Source organism: Halichoeres trimaculatus, unplaced genomic scaffold (genome assembly GCF_033239565.1).
Source record: "Halichoeres trimaculatus isolate MK-OKI-2021-1 unplaced genomic scaffold, fHalTri1.1 fHalTri1_scaffold_2, whole genome shotgun sequence".
NCBI classification, from domain to species: Eukaryota; Metazoa; Chordata; class Actinopteri; order Labriformes; family Labridae; genus Halichoeres; species Halichoeres trimaculatus.
In genome coordinates, this window is record NW_027437180.1 from 37,647,227 (window position 1) to 37,666,819 (window position 19,593).

The 19,593-nt window shown below is 45.7% G+C and overlaps 1 pseudogene; it reads right to left on the reverse strand.

The window, feature by feature from the left end:
- Window positions 1-621: 621 nt before the first annotated feature.
- Window positions 622-16,662, reverse strand: LOC141803212 (NLR family CARD domain-containing protein 3-like; annotated as a pseudogene).
- Window positions 16,663-19,593: the final 2,931 nt, after the last annotated feature.

A 19,593-nucleotide genomic window follows, 5' to 3' on the forward strand; every position in this document is an offset into this window, starting at 1 on the left:
CCTGAAACAGAGCAACATCATATGTCAGTTTCTAAACACTGGTTTTTGATGAGCTGGGATTAAAACAGTGTTTGACAGGAGGATGAAGAAGAAAATGCTGAGCGTAACTTTATTGAAATCATCATTACAGAGAATCTGATTCACCTTTTAACAAAAAAAACCTTTGTGTAATAAATGAGTCAAAGCTGTCACTGTTCTCTCCATAGTCCTGTACATAGTCTTATAATATTACAAGTTTATATAGATTTAGGGTCAATGTGATTTTTGGATGAAGAAATGCTCATAGAAACGGACAGAAAAAGGATTCATTGATTTCACTGATCACTTTAAAGAACGGGACTCTGACTTTTCTGACCAACTTTTTATAAAATACACTGAAGAAAAAAAGTCTGAATGAGAAACACACACTCACTGAGGAACACACACACAATGAGGAAAACACACACTGAGAAAAACACACACTGAGGAAAACACATACTGAGGAAGACACACACTGAGGAAAACACACACTGAGGAACACACACACTTACTGAGAAACACACAAACTCACTTAGAAACACACACATTCACTTAGAAACACACACCCTCAGTGAGAAACACACACCCTCAGTGAGGAACACACACACTCATTGAGGAACACACACACTCACTGAGGAACACACACACTCACTGAGGAACACACACACTCACTGAGGAACACACACTCACTGAGGAACACACACACTCACTGAGGAACACACACTTACTGAGGAACACACACTCACTGAGGAACACACACACTCACTGAGGAACCAGGAAACAACCTAAACCCAGGATAGAGAGGTTGAGTGAATGTGGAGCTGAAGGTGTGGAGGTGGATCAGTGAGTCTGAGGAGACTCTGTAGAAGGACAGAGAGCCAGCAGGACAGTCCACATACACTGCTACTCTGCCAGAGTCAGAGGACGGGGAGAGAGGGAGGAATGTTTCTCTGTTATTGTGACAGACATAGTAACCTCTGTGAGAGCAGTACAGACTCCAGGAGTGATCATTAAATCCAAACCCACAGTCATATCTGTCTCCTTTCCTTCTGATTCCTCTGTAACTCACTGATATATCAATCTCTCCTCTCCTCTCCACCTCCCAGAAACAGCGACCAGTCAGACCATCTCTACACAGCACCTGAGGACAGGAGTCAAATCTGTCTGGATGATCAGGATATGACTGATCCTCCTCCACACGTGTCACCTTCCTGTTGTTGTCAGACATTCTGAGCTCTCTGTGAGCTGTGTTTGAGTCCAGAGTGAGTTCACAGAAATCTGATGGAGAGAAAAAGACACAACACAGCAGCAGTTTATCATCAGACACACCTGAAGGCTTCATTCTTTGTTAGCTGACAGTCTGCTGTTTGCTCATCAGGAGTCAAAGTGATTCCACACTTACACTTCTTCAGACCAGGTTTTAACCACCGCTGTCCACTGTGGTCCACCCTGGAGGAAGAAACACAGTCAGAGTGATTTTCTGTCCAACACGAGTCCTAACTGCTGCTCAACATGAAGCAGTGATCCTCAGTTTGTCCCTGTGACAGAGCCAACTGTCTCCATCGCTCTGTGCCTTGTTCTGACAGCGTGGAGATCCTGGGAGGAAGAGGAGAAGAGAAGAAAAAGGAGAAGAAGAAGAAAAAGAGTCCAAAAGCAAAGGCTGCCTGTTGCTCTCTGGATCCATCAAGTTCACGTTCTGCTTCTCATGTCCTCTTTGAAATGAGGGAGGCCAAGAGTCACGTGATCACCGGGGGGGATGTAGACGCTTCGTATCGCTGCTCCACAGTTTTCCCCAATATTTAAGTTTTATTTTCATACTTAACAACACTTTTTCAAGCGCTCGGTGGATTTTTCTGCTTTGTGCATATACTGAGCACACCGAGATGGCATCAAGCTCGAAAAAAACATCAGGCAAACAGCCGATAACACCTTGTGTATCCGACAACACGGAGCTGGCTGAGCTAGTCAAGCTAGCAGTAGCAGAGGCTATCAAAGAGGCTATCCCCACGCTCGTGGAAGACGTATCTCAACTGACTGGCAAAACACAGGCGCTGGTGGAAGCACAGCTCGCGGTCTTCCGTGGTGAGATGGCTACTTTGCAGGATAACATTTCGAAATGTATGGACTATATGGAGAAGGCTAAGAACCGTGTGGCGGAGGCGGACAGTCGACTCTCTTCATCGGTGGGTAAGCTGGTAGCAAAACACATCCAACTGGAGGACAAAATTGCCGACTTAGAGGACAGGTCACGCAGAGATAACCTGCTGGTGCACGGAGTTCATGAAAATGCAGAGACATTACATGTGCTCGCTTTCCTGTCGGGGGCCATCCCACGGTGGTTCCCCAACCTGGACCTCAACAGGGTCCAGGTTGGGGAACCGTGGACCCTGTGTGCTAACCGCTTAGGTGCTCCGAAAGTAGATGCAAACGGCAAAGCTGTGCCTCGTCCCAACATCTTCAAGCTGCTGCGGTTCACCAACCGAGACAAGATCCTGAAAGCTGCGCGTGGAGCGGCCGTGGAGATGGAGGAAAGGATCATCCGCTTCACCCCAGATTATAGCCCTCATACGTTTAAGCGCAGGCTGGCCTTCTCGGAGGTAATGGACGCTCTGCAGAAGCTTGACTTTCGCACCTTTCTGCTGTATCCTGCAAAGCTTAAAGCAACGCGAGGAGGTTCGACTTACTTCTTCAGCACCCCACAGGAGGCAAAGGACTTCATCTCCTCTCTGGATGAATAATCTACAACCCCTCTGGTAATTATACAGATGGTCTGATTTAACACTAAATGGTGTTGGTGTTGCTGATCTTTGATGACTCCTGGTTGGTTTTTTGTGTGGGATCTTAGGATCTGGTTTTGAAAAGGGGGAAAAAAATGGAGAAATTTCTTTATCAGGCATTTTGACAAATCACACACCTCACCAGCGGTGCTTTATCTTGTATAAATATGCACCTGTAATTTTCTGGATTTGTACTATAGCTTGTTGTTATCGTTATGGTATGATATAAACATCACAACTATGGGATGGGGAATGGACTGCGCTCGCGTTGGGAAGAGACATGCCGCACGTGGATCACAGGTCTAACTTGTGGGGAGGAGTTGGACCCACTATAAGGATTCAATTTCCTGTTTGTTTTTGTTTTCGTATTTTGTTGTTCTTTCTGTTTCTCTGTATTGGCTGGGTTTTTGTTCTTATGCCCTCTCTTGTTCCTTGGAGAGTGGTAGTTTCATGGGGGTTAGGGTTTTGGGGTGGGAAAGATCTCTCTCCTCATTTTAGTTTCACATTTTGTTTGGTCAGTTGCACTGCATTTTTTTCAGCATCTTGCACTTGGTTTGTACCACATTACTTGCCACTATTATGTATCATGTGTAGCATGCACGTAATCAGCTGGAATGTTAATGGGCTTAATGGACAAATTAAAAGGGCAGCCTGCCTAGATCTTTTAAGAAGACAACAGGTGGTCATTGCCTTTATACAGGAGTCCCATTTAAGAACCATAGATGTCCACCGTTTCTCAAACAAACATTACTATGTGGGCGCATCAGCTTCACTTGACACAATAAATAGAGGCTCATTAGTAGTCCTGAGACGTAGTCTCTCTATAACTATACTTGACCAGTTTGGAAGTGAGGATGGAAGAATTTGTTATATCAAGACTATTATATCTGGTCGTAGATTTGCTTTTATTTCAGTTTATGCTCCCTCCCAGTATGAACCAGAATTTTTTCCCAAGCTTACAGAACTCTTATTGTGTCTTCAAGATTTCGCTCTCATCCTTGGCGCAGACATGAACTGTTGTGCTGACGTGATAATAGATAAATCTGTTCAACGCTCTACAACCATACAGTTACAAGCGTCAAGAGACTTTCAGAAGTTTTTGTCAGCACTTAGTTTAACAGATCTTTACCAAACTATAAATCCCACATCTAAACAGTACACATTCCATTCAGCAAGACATCAGAGTTTCTCCAGAATAGATTATGTATTATCCTCATCCAATTCCCTCTCTGAAATACGTGATGTTGTCATTAAACCTTGCGCCCTATCAGATCATAATATTGTTGCAGCACATTTTACACTTCAAGGTACCCCTCCCAGAGCCCCACGTTGGCGGTTTAATATATCTCTTCTGAAGAATGCTGACTTTTGCACCTTTCTCAGAGAAAAGTTAAACATCTTTATAGATATTAACGCAGCCTCAGTAGATGATCCCAGATATTTATGGGATGCTATAAAGGGTTGTATTAGGAACTCCTCAATCTCTTTCTCATCACATCTCAATAGGAGTAGACTGCGCAAGATAACCAAACTGGAGAAAGATCTTACCCAGCTAGTAGAGCAACAACACACTTCATACTCAGAGACATTACAAAGCAGAATAGCTGTGACAAGAAGCTGAGCTGAACGCTTTGTTAAGGCATAGAGCTGATTTCTTAATGCATAAGACTAGAGGAACATATTATTTCAATGGTGCCAGACCAAGTCACCTTCTAGCTTTAAGACCGAAAAAACATGAAAAATACTCAAATATTACATCCATTAACACACCTCAAGGCACCGTGTGTAACCCCCTTGATATTAATTCTTAATTTAAATCTTTCTATTCATCTCTCTATAATTCAGAAATTTCCCTTGATAATGATGCTTGTGCACATTACCTACAGGAACTTGACCTTCCTTCTTTGTCTGAAGATGAATCAGAATCGCTTAATTCCCCAATTTCTCTAGAGGAGTTGAGAAAGGCTCTTATCAATATGAAAAAGGGCAAGGCCCCAGGTTGGGACGGAATTCCACCCGAGCTATACCTTACTTTCTGGGATATACTTGGTAAACCGTTGTATGTTCTATATACAAACCCCTCTGCAATGGTTTATACAAACAATATTTTCTCTACTCAATTCTCAATTTCTAGAGGCACTTGTCAGGGTTGCCCTCTGTCACCTCTACTTTTCCCTCTCTCTCGTGAGCCTCTGGCGCAGAAAATAAGACAACATCCTTCTGTATGTCCCATCACGTTCTGCAATACAGACCATCGTATTTCTTTGTACGCCGATGACATCATTCTCTACGTAGGCAGTGCGGGTACCTCAATCCCTCATCTTTTTTCCTCTTTTGATTCATTCAGTTTACTCTCAGGATATAAAATCAACTGGGCAAAGTCGCACTAATGCATTTAAATACAGCTGCACTACAGGCTCCCCTGCCCTCCCATTTGCCAGTTGTAAGAAGTTTTAGATATCTCGGAGTTGAAATCTTTCCCTCCATATCATCCATTGCAATTAAAAATTATCAAGGTATATATAATCAGATAGAAATCAGATAGAGCGTTGGTTTAATTTCCCAAATTCATTTCAAGCCCGAATCGCAATAGTTGAAATGGATATACTCCCACGTGTTAATTTCTACTCTTCTATGATCCCTCTTTCCCCACCGTTGGGCTATTGGGACAAGCTTCAATCATTAGTCTCTAAATTTATATGGAAAGGGAAAAAAACACGGCTGAAATTCACAACCCTCCAACGAGACAAGACACAAGGGGGGCTAGCTCTCCCTGATTTTAAAATTTACTTCTGGTCTTATGTGCTACGCCCTCTATCTACATGGTTTAACTCTAATTCTTCTGTCTCCTGGAGACCTATCGAGGAGAACCTTGCATTACCACACAGACTCCAAGATCTTGTATTTGCTAATATACCTTTAAAAAATGCCAAATTACGTCTAGGCCCTGTCGTTTCCTTTTTACTTGCAACTTTCCGTACTGTAATGAAATATCTTGGTACTGATTGTAAATGGCATAATCACTCTCCAATTTTCAATAATTTCTCAATTCTCACTGGCAATAAGCCATTTTCATTTACACAATGGAAGAGCAGAGGAGTAAATATTTTCCAAGATGTGTTTAACTCCCAGGGTTTACGAACAGTTAACGAGCTTCAATCTGATTATGATCTTCCAGGTTCATCTTTTTTCTTTTACCTGCAATTGAGATCAGCTATGCGGGCATATGGTGTCCCGTGGGGAGTAGCTCTTCCAACAAACCCTCTACGCACATTACTTGCCTCAGAGAGATTCATACTGGGGTTGGTTTCTAAACTTTATAAGTACATCTCAGGTTGCTTTAAACCTCTACCTATAGAAGCAATTTGGAATAGAGAATTAAAAGATGTAAACGACAGAGAGATTTGCTGGGATACAGTTTGGAAAAATCTTAACAACACCTCCAAAAATCCCAACCATCAATTGATACACTATGTTTGTTCATAGGATGCACCTCACCCCCAGAAAATGTTATGCTATGAAAATCACCATGTCCCCATATTGCAACCTCTGTCCTCTTATTGCCCATGGGTCATTCATGCATGTTTACTGGGAGTGTCCTGGCGTGGTTGGATTCTGGAGGAAAATATCTCTCACTCTGTGTGGCATTCTTAAGGTCAAGATTCCGATCTGCCCAACTTTGCTTCTGCTTAACGATGACTCTTCACTTAATTTATCCCTGCAAGATAAACGTATTCTGTGGGCTGGTCTCACTGCAGCCAAGAAGATGCTCGCTCTCAGATGGCAACCACCACATTCTTTGGCTTGGCAGCAGTGGGCCAACTCCATCCATCCATCCATCTTCTTCCGCTTATCCGGGGTCGGGTCGCGGGGGCAGCAGCCTAAGCAGGGAAGCCCAGACTTCCCTCTCCCCAGCCACTTCGGCCAGCTCTACCGGGGGGATCCCAAGACGTTCCCAGGCCAGCCGAGAGATGTAGTCTCTCCAGCGTGTCCTGGGTCTGCCCCGGGGTCTCCTCCCGGTGGGACGTGCCCTGAACACCTCACCAGGGAGGCGTCCGGGAGGCATCCTCATCAGATGCCCGAGCCACCTCATCTGGCTCCTCTCAACGCGGAGGAGTAGCGGCTCTACTCCGAGCTCCTCCCGGATAGCCGAGCTTCTCACCCTATCTCTAAGGGAGAGCCCGGCCACCCTACGGAGGAAGCTCATTTCGGCCGCTTGTATCCGCGATCTTGTTCTTTCGGTCACTACCCAAAGCTCATGACCATAGGTGAGGGTGGGAACGAAGATCGACCGGTAAACAGAGAGCTTCGCCTTCCGGCTCAGCTCCCTCTTCACCACGACAGACCTGTGCAGAGTCCGCATTACTGCGGACGCCGCACCGATCCGCCTGCCGATCTCTCGCTCCATCCTTCCCTCACTCGTGAACAAGACCCCGAGATACTTTAACTCCTCCACTTGGGGCAGGATCTCATCCCCGACCCGGAGAGGGCAGTCCACCCTTTTCCGGCTGAGGACCATGGACTCAGATTTGGAGGTGCTGATTCTCATCCCAGCCGCTTCACACTGGGCTGCGAACCGCTCCAGAGAGAGTTGAAGGTCACAGCTTGATGAAGCCAACAGGACCACATCATCTGCAAAAAGCAGTGATCCAATCCTGAGGTCACCAAACTGGACCCCCTCGACACCCTGGCTGCGCCTAGAAATTCTGTCCATAAAAGTTATGAACAGAATCGGTGACAAAGGGCAGCCCTGGCGGAGTCCAACCCTCACTGGAAACGAGTCCGACTTACTGCCAGCAATGCGGACCAAGCTCTGGCACCGGTCGTACAGGGAACGGACGGCTCGTAACAAGCAGCCCGACACCCCATACTCCCGGAGAACCCCCCACAGGACTCCCCGAGGGACACGGTCGAATGCCTTCTCCAAGTCCACAAAACACATGTGGACAGGTTGGGCAAACTCCCATGCACCCTCAAGAACCCTGCTGAGGGTATAGAGCTGGTCCACAGTTCCACGGCCAGGACGAAAACCACATTGCTCCTCCTGAATCCGAGGTTCGACGATCTTACGGACCCTCCTCTCCAGTACCCCCGAATAGACCTTACCAGGGAGGCTGAGGAGTGTGATCCCCCTGTAGTTGGAATACACCCTCCGGTCCCCCTTCTTAAAAAGGGGGACCACCACCCCGGTCTGCCAATCCAGAGGCACTACCCCCGATGTCCACGCGATGTTGCAAAGTCGTGTCAGCCACGACAGACCCACAACATCCAGGGCCTTAAGGAACTCTGGGCGGATCTCATCCACCCCCGGGGCCCTGCCACCGAGGAGCTTTTTAACCACCTCGGCGACTTCGACCCCAGAGATGGACGAGCCCACCCCATCATTCCCAGACCCTGCTTCCTCCAAGGAAGACGTGCCGGTGGGATTGAGGAGGTCTTCGAAGTATTCCTTCCACCGATCCACAACATCCCGAGTCGAGGTCAGCAGCGCACCGTCTCCACTGAGCACAGTGTTTACAGTGCACTGCTTCCCCCTCCTGAGATGCCGGATGGTGGTCCAGAACCTCTTCGAAGCTGTCCGGAAGTCATTCTCCATGGCCTCACCGAACTCCTCCCATGTCCGGGTTTTTGCCTCAGTGACCGCCGAAGCTGCATTCCGCTTGGCCTGTCGATACCTGTCTGCTGCCTCAGGAGTCCCACACGCCAAAAAGGCGCGATAGGACTCCTTCTTCAGCTGGACGGCATCCCTCACCACTGGTGTCCACCAGCGGGTTCGGGTGTTGCCGCCCCGACAGGCACCAACCACCTTACGGCCACAGCTCCGATCAGCCGCCTCAACAATGGATGCACGGAACAAAGTCCATTCAGACTCAATGTCCCCTACATCCCCCGGAACACAGTTGAAGCTCTCCCGGAGGTGGGAGTTAAAGCTCTCTCTGACGGGAGATTCTGCCAGACGTTCCCAGCAGACCCTCACGATACGTTTGGGTCTACCAGGTCTGACCGGCATCTTCCCCCACCATCTGAGCCAACTCACCACCAGGTGGTGATCGGTTGACAGCTCCGCCCCTCTCTTTACCCGAGTGTCCAAGACATGCGGCCGCAAGTCCGATGACACGACTACAAAGTCGATCATCGAACTGCGACCTAGGGTGTCCTGGTGCCAGGTGCACATATGGACACCCTTATGCTTGAACATGGTGTTCGTGATGGACAACCTGTGACGAGCACAGAAATCCAACAACAAAACACCACTCGGGTTCAGATCGGGGGGGCCGTTCCTTCCAATCACGCCCCTCCAGGTCTCACTGTCATTGCCGACGTGAGCGTTGAAGTCCCCCAGTAGGACGAGGGAATCCCCAGACGGAGCACTCTCAAGCACTCCCTCCAAGGACTCCAGAAAGGGTGGATACTCTGAACTGCTATTTGGACCATAGCCACAAACAACAGTCAGGATCCGTCCCCCCACCCGAAGGCGGAGGGAGGCTACCCTCTCGTCCACCGGGGTGAACTCCAACGTACAGGCACCGAGCCTGGGGGCAACGAGTATCGCCACCCCAGCCCGCCGCCTCTCACCATCGGCAACTCCAGAGTAGAAGAGAGTCCAACCCCTCTCGAGAAGGCTGGATCCAGAGCCCTTGCTGTGCGTTGAGGTGAGGCCGACTATGTCTAGCCGGAACTTCTCAACCTCGCGCACCAGCTCAGGCTCCTTCCCCGCCAGAGAGGTGACGTTCCACGTCCCTAGAGCTAGCTTCTGCAGCCGAGGATCAGACCGCCAAGGTCCCTGCCTTCGGCTGCCGCCCAACTCACACTGCACCCGACCCCTATGGCCCCTCCTGCGGGTGGTGAGTCCACGGGAAGGGGGTCCCACGTTGCCTCTTCGGGCTGTGCCCGGCCGGGCCCCATGGGAACAGGCCCGGCCACCAGGCGCTCGCCATCGAGCCCCACCCCCAGGCCTGGCTCCAGGAGGGGGCCCCGGTGACCCACGTCCGGGCAAGGGAAACGTACAGTGGGCCAACTCATTTCTCAAAATTATTATGATGGAACGTTCTGTGGCTCGTGTTCATGGGGCCAGCCATAAAACTCTACAGGCCTGGGAGGCTGCATATAAGCTTGTTAAAGAGAGGGTGCAACATGGCCATCTTTGAACTTTGAATTTTATTTTTTGCATTTTTATATTTCTACATTTATTTATTCATTTATTTATCTTTCTTAGTTGGGGAGAGATCCTGGGTGGGTGGGTTGATGGGTGGGTGGGGGGTTGTTAGATAATTGCCATAGGAAGAATTGGTGGTATTTTGAATGTTATTATTTTTATTTGACTTCAGTGTAAAGAGATTGTTTATCTGTTGCTTCCTACTCTTTCAACATTTTATTTATTATACATGGAGAACAATTTTGAAAAGAAAGGGGACACTTTGTTGAGTGACATGTACCCTGTATGTTCTGCCCTTCAATAAAAAAAATTGATCACAAAAAAAGAAATGAGGAAGGCCAAATCCTGCTCTACCTCTGTTCTGTCTCTTTAAAGCAGTTGCTCTTTTTAGGAGTCAGGAGGAAAAATTCACGTCTATAATATTTGATCCTGTTCATTTGATCAGACAGCACTGTCTCCTAGAGATGAGCTCTTTCTATGTCTCCATTTTTTCAATCATCCTGATGCTGTGACCACGGAGCGTCTGCCTTCTTTCTGCTCACACACATTGTTAGTGGACGAATGCTCAGATGGACTTTTCCTGTAGAGAACAGAACCATCAGAGAAGTGAAGACGTGCTGCTGTTTCTGTTAAACAGACTTTGTTCTGTTTGATGCTCTTCTGCTGCTCTGTGTGTTTCCCGATCCAGCTCCAATCACTGCTCTGAAAAGAATCAAACACATTCAGTCTCTGAGCTCTGCTTGTCTGGTTTTACCTCAGTGTGTCCAGTCTGCAGAGGGGATCCTCAAGTCCAGCAGAAAGCTGCTCCACTCCTGAGTCTCCTGGATGGTTGTAGCTCAGGTCCAGCTCTCTCAGGTGTGAGGGGTTGGAGCTCAGAGCTGAGGCCAGAGACGCACAGCCTCTCTTTGTGATCAGACATCCTGACAGTCTGAGGTTTGAAAAAGAATCAGGCAATAAGAAAAAGTCCACTGATTATCACCATTTCTTTATCTCTGACCTCCAGCAGGATGAGCCAAAGACCTGACCTGAGAGTTTCCAGTTTGCAGTGTGGACTCCTCAGTCCAGCACACAGAGTCTGGACTCCTGAATCCTGCAGGTCGTTGTTACCCAGGTCCAGGTCTCTCAGCCTGGAGGACTGTGAGCTGAGGACTGAGGACAGAGCTTCACAGCTTCTCTCTGACAGGTCACATCCACTCAGCCTGAAGAAGATCATGAAAAGAGAACAAACAGATGTTTTCAAGGTCATGAACAGAATTCATTCTGTTGCAAATGTCTCACTCATTCACTCATTCACTCATTCACTCATTCACTCACACAGCTTTGTTTGCAGCTCTGATCACTGGCAGCAGCCTCAGAAGAGCCTCCTCTGAAGGAGAGTACTCCTTCAGGTCAAACAGGTCCAGATCTTTGTCTGATGACAGTAAGATGAAGACCAGAGCTGACCACTGAGCAGGAGACAGATCATTTCCAGAGAGACGTCCTGATCTCAGGTAACGTTGGATCTGCTCCTCAAGAGAACGATCATTCAGTTCGTTCAGACAGTGGAACAAGTTGATGCTTTTCTCTGCAGACACATCCTCACTGAGCTTCTTCTTCATGTACTCGACTGTTTTCTGATTGCTCTGTGAGTCACTTCCTGTCTGTGTCAGCAGACCTCTCAGGAGCCTCTGATTGGTCTGCAGAGACAGACCCAGGAGGAAGCGCAGGAACAGGTCCAGGTGTCCGTTTGGACTCTGTAAGGCCTTGTCCACAGCACTCTGATGGAGGTGTTCCAGTTTCGGTTGGCCTCTGAAGGTCTCAGGGATCAGGGATGTTGTTTGTTCTTCCATCAGGTTGAGTCCAGACTTGGTGAAGGTCAGATGGACGTGAAGAGCAGCCAGAAACTCCTGAACGCTCAGATGGATGAAGCAGAACACCTGGTCCTGGTACAGTCCTCTCTCCTCTCTGAAGATCTGTGTGAACACTCCTGAGTACACTGAGGCGTCTCTGATGTTGATGCCACACTCTGTCAGGTCTGATTCATAGAAGATCAGGTTTCCTTTCTGCAGCTGCTCAAAAGCCAGTTTTCCCAGAGACTCCATCATCTTCCTGCTCTCTGGACTCCAGAGAGGATCAGTCTCAGCTCCTCCATCATACTTGATGCTCTTCACTTTGGACTGAACAAGCAGGAAGTGGATGTACATCTGAGTCAGGGTCCTGGGCAGCTGTCCCCCTTCTCTGGTCTTCAGCAGATCATCCAGAACTGTAGCAGTGATCCAGCAGAAGACCGGGATGTGGCACATGATGTGGAGGCTTCTGGAGGTCTTGATGTGGGAGATGATGGTGCTGGTCTGCTCCTGATCTCTGAACCTCTTCCTGAAGTACTCCTCCTTCTGAGGGTCAGTGAACCCTCTGACCTCTGTCACCATGTCAACACACCATGGAGGGATCTGATTGGCTGCTGCAGGTCGTGTGGTCATCCAGAGGCGAGCAGAGGGAAGCAGGTTCCCCCTGATGAGGTTTGTCAGCAGCACACCCACTGAGGTGGACTCTGTACCATCAGTCAGGACCTGGTTATTGTGGAAGTCCAGAGGAAGTCGACACTCATCCAGACCGTCAAAGATGAACAGGACCTGTAACTCTTCAAACCTGCAGAGTCCTGCTTCTTTGGTTTGAGGAAAGAAGTGATGAACCAGTTCCACCAAGCTGAACTTTCTCTCTTTCAGCACATTCAGCTCTCTGAACGTGAATGGAAATGTGAAGTGGATGTCCTGGTTGGTTTTGTCTTCAGCCCAGTCCAGAGTGAACTTCTGTGTTAAGACTGTTTTCCCGATGCCAGCCACTCCCTTTGTCAGCACTCTTCTGATTGGTTCCTGTCTTCCAGGTGGGCCTTTAAAGAGCTCTTCTTGTCTGATGCTTGTTTCTGCTCTGTCTGGTGTCCTGGATGCTGCTTCAATCTGTCTGACCTCATGTTCCTCATTGACCTGTCCAGTCTCTCCCTCTGTGATGTAGAGCTCTGTGTAGATCTGGTTCAGAAGGGTCTGGTTTCCTGCTTTAGCGATCCCCTCAAACACACACTGGAACTTCTCCTTCAGGCTGGATTTGAGCTGACGTTGACATGCTGCAGCACCCTCAGTTCCTGAATGAAGAAAACAGAAATGTAATGAATGATGTGAAGCTACAATCAGTCTGATGAGCTTCAACTCTCAGACATCAGGATGGATTTGATTTGGCTCCTCTCTGAAATCTCTTCAGCTCATCAGTTGTGAACAGTTTGTCTCAGCTCATAGATGTGATCCAAATGTGAGCGTCATATTCAGAGCAGAGTTTGAAATGTAAACCTCTCCCATGTTGTCTCCATTTCCTCTTTCCATCATGTTAAATGTGTTCAAATCCTCTTACTGCTCTGCAGACAGTCAGCCAGCTACTCCTGCTTCATCCTCCTCAGGAAGTGCAGAGTGATCTTCAGGAAGGCCTCTCTGCTCCTCCTCTGCTCTTCATCCTCATCCTCCCTCTGACTCTCAAAGCATTCTGGGTAATCTGGACTCAGGGTCCTCTGGATCTCCTTCAGCTGGCTCTTTACAAAGCTGATGATGTTCTCCTGGAGCAGCTGGAAGAGAAGACAATGTCAGGTTGAACCTGTAGAAGGTCAGATCAGATCCTGTGTGACAGACAGAAAGCCTGCTGGTCTGCAGAGTCCAGCATGGAGACTGGATTACAAAGCTGCTCCACCTCTGAGTCTGTGGATGCTCCTGTCTTCTACAAAACAAGTTTCTCTGAAATGAACTTGATATTGGAGAAATCTCCTGGTGTGCTTTCATCCAGAAAAAGTCTGCAGTGACTTTAGACGTGATGTGTTTCTTAGAATGAAGCTGAAAGCAGCAGCTGTCATTAACATGAAGCAAAGTCTTTGTGTTGTTTCAAGCTCAAACTGGACTCAGTTTGTCAGCTCTGCTCTCTGCTGACAAAGTCTGAGTCTGTGTGAGAGCAGCATCCAGCATGACCTCTGACCTCTGAGTGTGAGCAGCTCAGAATTGTGCGGCTTCATTCAATCAGTCAAACACTGAGTGTGAAGAGAATTCAGGCAGAGATGATGTTTGCAGTGTGATCAGGAAACTATTCAGAAAGCTCCAAACAGAATGAGTGTGTGCTCTGAGGCTCAGGAGGAGCTGTGTTTGTACATTTACACACCATCAATATGGAGTCCAGCTGTGTGTGATGCTGCTGGGCAGACTGACCAATGGGAGCCTCTGATCTCTGAACTCTGTGGAACAAACAGAAGATCATGGAGTGTTTCTAACAGAATGACACACAGTGTTCATGTGATAGACTCTATCTGCTGGATCCTCCTACAAACACAGGACACACATGAAGAGACATGCTGAGTCCAGGTCTTTCTGCCTCCAGTCCTGTTTACTGCTGTTGGATCCTGATAGAGACACAAAGACTGAAACATGTTCACCTTCACAGAGAAAACACCAAGCACAGTTAGGATCAAAGGTTTCACACACAACAACAGGAAGTTACCTTTGAAACACTCACCTTTCATCAACACAAGGCTGTGGAGATTGAATATATAGTGTCTGTCTAATTTATTTATTATTCATTTTTATCTTATCTTATTTATAGAGGGACCATGTATCATGTCCTGGTTTTGGAGAAAAACACAAGTTTAGTTTTACTTATGTGAAGACTGAGGCATGACTGGTGGAGCCATGCTGTGATCCTTTCCATGGCTGTAGATAACTTCTTTGATGCTAACTCAGCTGTTTTTGCATGTGTATACAAAACAGTGCCATCAGCATACATTAGTATCTTCATTCCATGACACTGTTGTGGGAGATCATTGATGATAGACTAATTAATAAGAGACCCGACACAGAACGTTGGGGGACACCCATTGTAAATTTCATATAGCCTGATCGGACACCACAGACGATAACACACTGCATCCTGTCAGACAGATATGAAGACACCCTGAATCCCCTGTTGAAAATTCAAACCTAAAGAGTTTTGAAATAAGTAAACTGTGATCAACTGTATTGAAAGCTATACCCAAATCTAGAAAGACAGCCCCAACCACCCCTTCTTTGTCCATTCGAGAGTTGAGCTGCTCTTTCAGGTGTAATAAAGATGTTTCGGTAGAGTGATTGGGACTGAAGCCGAACCGCATTGGATGTAAACACAGATTGCTTACATTAAGATATTTTGTCAGTTGCTTGACAACAATCTTCTCAGCAATCTTAGATAAAACTGGTAGTATACTGATGGGTCTGTAATAACTGGCATCACGATGATCTCCAGGCTTAAGGATCAGAGTGACAATGGCTGGTTCCCCTTCACTGGAGAACATACACTGTTTAAAAGATAGATTGATTAAATAAGCAATGGGTGAAGAAAAATCATCTTCTGTTTTTTTAATAAAAAGTGAAATCAATGACCAGTCAATCTCTAAGGACACAGAACTGGGAGCAGGTCAGGCTCCAGGTTCATCTCTCTTATCCCTGACACTGTCAAAATCATAAAAACAGAAAAGTTAAACAACGATTCAAGTTTTGTAAATAGTGTCACTTTAAAGCTCTTACATTTTATCAGCAGACTGACGGCCATCTTTGAGGTCAATAAGTTGACCCATAGACCAATCACTCTTTAAGGACACTGAACTGGAAGGAGGTCCAGGTCCAGGTCTTGTATTCCTGACACTGTCAAAAACATAAACACAAAGAAAGTTAAACAACGATCCAAGTTTTATAAATAGTGTCACTTTAATGCTCTTACATTTTATCAGCAGACTGACGGCCATCTTTGAGGTCAATAAGTCGACCCAAAGACAAATCACTCTTTAAGGACACTGAACTGGAAGGAGGTCCAGGTCCAGGTCTTGTATTCCTGACACTGTAAAAAACATAAACACAAAGAAAGTTAAACAACGATTCAAGTTTTATAAATAGTGTCACTTTAATGCTCTTACATTTTATCATTAGACTGACGGCCATCTTTGAGGTCAATAAGTTGACCCATAGACCAATCACTCTTTAAGGACACTGAACTGGAAGGAGGTCCAGGTCCAGGTCTTGTATTCCTGACACTGTCAAAAACATAAACACAAAGAAAGTTAAACAACGATCCAAGTTTTGTAAATAATGTCATTTTAATACTCTTACATTTTATCATTAGACTGACGGCCATCTTTGAGGTCAATAAGTTGACCCATAGACCAATCACTCTTTAAGGACACAGAACTGGGAGCAGGTCCAGGCCCAGGTCTCTTATCATTGATACTGAAAAAATGAAATAGGAAAAAAAAATCAACATTTTCAGTTTTAGTAAAAGTGTCACAGATTTTTGAGATAGATAAAGACAGTCATCTGTTTTGTGACAGAAATTTCCTCTAAGTAGACATTAGCACCATGAGAACAGTTTGTCCACACCAGAAATAAAACTTTACATTCTTACATTTTATCAGCAGACTGTCTTCCTTCTTCAAACCTCATCTGTAGTTGCTTAACAGACAACTGGTCAAGTCCAAGAGAGTCTGGTCCATACTGCAGCTCTTTGCTTTAAAACAGAGAGAGAGCTGTGAGTGTGAATCATGATGGTGCAGTGATGTTAGTCCATGGACAGGTGGAGATCCTGGTCTCACCTCTGAGCTCTGGTCTGGCTCTCCTGGTCCTCCCACAGAGCGCTTTTAGAGGGAGGGGCTCCCCCCTCTCTGTCCTCAGACTGATCCATAGCAGAGCCCCCACCTTCACACACACACACACACACACACACACACACACACACACACACACACACACACACACACACACACACAAAAACACACACAAAAACACACACACACACACACACACACACACACACACACACACACAAACACACAAACACACACACACACACACACACACACACACACACACACACACACACACACACACACACACACACACACAAGTGTTGGGCCATGTGGCCTAAAAATAAAGTCTCAGATTTTTTCACAAACAATTGGATTTACATTTTTTGGATAAGTTTTTTCTCACCTGTTTAAGAAAACAATAAGTACAAATGACCGAGATAACTCAAAACCAGTTTTGCTTTAATTTTATCAGAAACTTAATAAAATAAACCTTTATTTCACTCTTGGAATTGAAGTTTCAGCTTTTCTTCTATTTCAACAAATTCACTTAATAGTCTTAAAGGAGGCAGACTTATTTACATTCACATTGAAAGCTGCACCGTTTTATATGTTTTGAATTTAAAAATACAGATAAAAAGCTTGTACTGTACTGTTTTCAGTGCACTATAGCACTGTTCAGTTATATTCTACTTTTTTCAAAAATGCTTTGTTTTAGTCTAGTTTTATTGTTTGTTAAAGCTGTACCCTGTTAATTCTGTAATTTTAATACAAACAAATACACAAAAATAAATGTTATTTACTCTAGTGTGGGCTCACAAAATTCATGCCTCCCTGCATAAGTCAGGGCATCCAAGTCTAAAAGTCTGGACCCGCCCCTGCTTGTCAGAGCGATCCTCCTTTTGTTCGTTATGTTGCTCTGCTCATCAGTGGGTAGATTTAAGCTGAATGGAGGGTTCAGTTGGTGGAATAGAGAGAGTTACAGAGAAAGACAGGACTCAGCTTTCCCCAGGTAAAAGTCAAACAACTTCTCCAGCATCTATGTCCGAGCAGCACCGCTCTGGTTGGCCGCCCATGGTCTCCCTTCCTGCAGTCTATTTTAACAAATCATGATCCATCCATATCACCAAAAAGAGGGGATTTTCTTCGTTAAACCAATGTATGTTTCTCCACCATCTGAATCTAACAATGATCAGAGTGTTTTCTTTGAAGAGCAGCAGGTCAGTCACGTCATTAACAATCTGCAGGTGAACCTAAAAGTGTCCCGCCTTTGTAACTCGCGGGACTGCTGTGAGTGAGCTCCACCTTGGTTTATAAACACCACCACAGTGGAGTTGTCTGTTTCGCTCAGTCCAACAAGGTCCCTCCCCAACCTCACCATAAGAGTGATACAGGATCAACTCTGATTTCACTGCTGCTCATTCTTCATCATCGAAACATTCATGTTCTCCTTCTTTTGTCTGCTACAGGAAGAACAAACCATGGGACATCTTCTCATGAGGAGTAAGATTCAACTTTGACTCAACCCACAGTAAATCAGAGAAAAATGCCATGTGGTACAGCTCTAACATGAAGGGGACACATTTAAACCTTTGGAGACAGATTCTGATCTATAGCTTTGATTGACGTTACATGATGAGCTGATGTTTTATAACATGTAATACATTTGTGATTGTGGAGGACTTTGGTTTTCATTGATCCATAAAGTAAATCTCTTATCTCAGCCAGAGGCAGGGCACGTACTGATAATAATTCAGTGATCATGTTCATAAATATGAAACCATTGATTCATCTTTGATCACTGAGAGTGAGAGTATAAAGAGATCTGGTTTATTTTTTGATTTCAGGAGATCAGACAGCAAAGAGAAACACTCAGAGGTTGATCTTGTGTTGATGAAGCAAACATGTTAAAAGGAAAAGGTCAAAACTCTGGTCATATTTAGTCTAAACATGGTTAATGAGTGCTGGTCAAAGCAGCGGTTGTAGTTCTGATAAATGTCCACTAGATGTCCTTCATGTTCATAATACAGTTCATATCGAGTTGAGGACAAGATGTCTTTCATGATTAATGAAGGACACCTCGTCTTCCACTCCATATGGATTGTATAATCAGATTGTCTACAGTCGTCCAGTTTCCTTCAGTCTAAATGTCATATGTCTATTTTCATAATGTCTTTAAGTTACTGACGGAATGTTTTTACTAAAACTAAACAAATGCTCCTGAAAGTCGTATCAAAAACCTCAGCTGTGTTTTAGCGTGAAGTGAAGATTAGTATGACTGTAGAAAAAAGTCCAGGGGTGCTGTTGGCCCAGCGGTCTCAGGGCACTTCAGACACAGAGTCTGTACTCCTCGGATCAGTAGTCCCTGGTGCAACTCCTGATCTTGATACACTGCATGTCTTCCTCCAGCCTCACATTTCCTGTCTCTCTTAAACTGTTCTTTCAATTAAGTCAAAATACCCAAAATACAAGCTTGGATAATGCTTTTTCCTGCTTTTAAGATAACTAAAAACATTGAACTGCTTGAAACCTGCTCGACTTTGTTGACCTTCATTTATTCTTGTCTAAAATCCCACTCCCATTTAGAGTGGCTCTTTTTTTCAGTGTTTCCAAAAAAGATACCAAGAGACACACATTTTGATACGACCCAGTGATTTAAAGAAACCAACAAGAACAAAGCTTCTGACGAGATTTACTCACTCAAATGACTTCCATGAGAGTCCGTCAGTCCCGCAGCTCCGTTTCCCTGAACAGGTCTGAGTTTGAAAGCAGGTTTGGATTAATCTTAGTGTGATCATTGGCTTCAATAAAAACTCAACTGGCTGAAATCAAACTGTATCCAGTGGTTGGAACCCACAGATCAGCACAAAGTCCAGCTTTTACTGCTTTATTATGAGCAGCTGGCCTTCATTCATCACAACATTCAACAGTTTCTCTTCCTCAAAGAGCTGTTTGATGGCTGCAGGGACAGAGTATATAAATGTTAATGGGTCCAGACCTGTTCTTATTTTGGGAAAGAGTCCTGCGAT